Here is a 2,096-nt window from a genome sequence, read left to right on the forward strand (position 1 = left end):
ATGGGGCCTAAGAGAACGCCGACCGCTGAGGAAATTGAGGACATCAAAAAGTCACTGGACTTTTTAACTGAAGAAACATCAGCTATCAAGCTACAGCAGAAATATATCCTGGACATTGTCGGGGAGATAAAGTCGCTTCGCAATCAGAATGCAGAGAAGGAGAAACGGATTGTCTATCTGGAAAGCAGGGTCGCGGACCTGGAGCAATACACCAGAATGACAGAATGATGTGATCATCACAGGGCTACACATAAAACCCCGGTCATATGCTTGGGCTGTGACTGCTGACAGCAAAGAGGACCATGGAGAACTGGATGTTAGCTCTGCAGAGCAACAGGTAGCTGGTTTCTTGCAGTCAAAAGGGATGGACCTGGACTGTAATAACATCGAGGCATGCCTCCCTTTGCCCAGGAGAAACGCTAGTGATAAACCAGCTGTTATCATAAGATTTATAAACAGGAAACACAAGAATGCACAACTGAAGCAGGGGAGAAAACTAAAGGGATCAAACGTCTACATGAATGACCATCTAACTAAATACAACGCTGACATGGCTAAGAAAGCACGACACCTAAAGAAACTGGGTAAAATTCAAAATACATGGACTGCAAACTGTAAAATATTTATTAAACTCAACGGTACACCGGAGGAAGCCAAAGTGCTGGTCATCAAACGCATCCAGGATCTGGAAAAATATTAACATGACTACAAATGCAAGGAGCTGAACAAACAATCAACATTCATCAAAGCAGGTAACAGAAGATAACAACGGAAGCTAAAGCACAACATATTAAATCATGGAACAATCAACTAATTTAACATCTGGGAATTATACACTGCTATCACAGAGGATTGCTAATCATGAGAATCTGGAGTTAAATTCACCACAAAACACGGAATACAATACACACTTCACAGAGCAGGACATTGATCCAGAATTGAACTTTTTTAACATCAGAAACATCAGCTGCTATTATACTGAAGAACAATTCAATAAAACTGTCAAGGCTGACTGCAAAATGTCCATAATCCACTTTAATAGTAGAAGTTTATATGCCAATTTTCACAAAATAAGAGAATATTTAAGCAAATTTGCACATCCATTCAGTGTGATTGCAGTATCTGAGACGTGGATTAATATGGAGGAAGGAGTGGACTTTGAAATAGACGGATATGAACTACATGTTATGAACAGAAAGAATAAGAATGGTGGGAGTGTGGCTTTGTTTGTGGACAAAAACTTAAAATACAGGGTGGTGGAAAAAATGACGGTGGTGGTGGATAACATATTAGAGTGTGTAACAATAGAAATTAGTATGGAAAAAAAGAAAAATGTCATTGTAAGTTGTATATATAGAACACCAGGTTCTAATATTGAAATATTTAAGGAGTGGGTAGATAAAACATTTATTAGGACAAATCAAAAAGTTATGTTCATTTGTTGGGATTTCAACATAGACCTATTAAATCCAAACAAACATAGTATGACAGATGAGTTTATTAATACAATGTATAGCATGGGACTCTGTCCAGTAATTACTAAACCCAGCAGGATTACAGCACAGTCGGCAACCTTAATAGACAATATATTTACTAATGAAATAGAAAACAGATCTATAAGTGGTCTCCTAATTAATGACATCAGTGATCATCTACCTGTTTTTGTAGTGTATAACAGCAATTACAGGAAGGCCAAACAGGAAAATACAGCAAAATACAAACGAGTGAGAACAGAGGAGTCCATAAATGCATTTAAAAGTGATTTACTTAAGCAAGAATGGGAGATGCTGTATAAGGAAAAAAATATTGATAAAGCTTATGAGATTTTTTTAGGAAAATTTAAACTGTTATATGATAGCTGTTGTCCAGTAAAGAAATATAGTAAAAAACAAAAATATGCAGCGTGCCCATGGATCACAAAAGGATTATAAAATGCATGTAAAAAGAAAAATGCCTTATATAGAGAATTTATAACAATCAGAAGTACAGAAGCTGAAAATAAATACAAGAAATATAAAAATAAATTAACTAGTATTTTGAGGTCATGTAAAAAGGAATATTATGAGAAATTATTAAATATGAATAAAAATAATATT

The 2,096-nt window shown here is 35.6% G+C and overlaps 1 pseudogene; it reads left to right on the forward strand.

The window, feature by feature from the left end:
• On the forward strand, positions 1 to 706 carry LOC148103123 (uncharacterized; annotated as a pseudogene).
• The last annotated feature ends 1,390 nt before the right edge of the window (positions 707 to 2,096 follow it).

Source organism: Neolamprologus brichardi, chromosome 3 (genome assembly GCF_056152115.1).
Source record: "Neolamprologus brichardi isolate AB-2024 chromosome 3, ASM5615211v1, whole genome shotgun sequence".
NCBI classification, from domain to species: Eukaryota; Metazoa; Chordata; class Actinopteri; order Cichliformes; family Cichlidae; genus Neolamprologus; species Neolamprologus brichardi.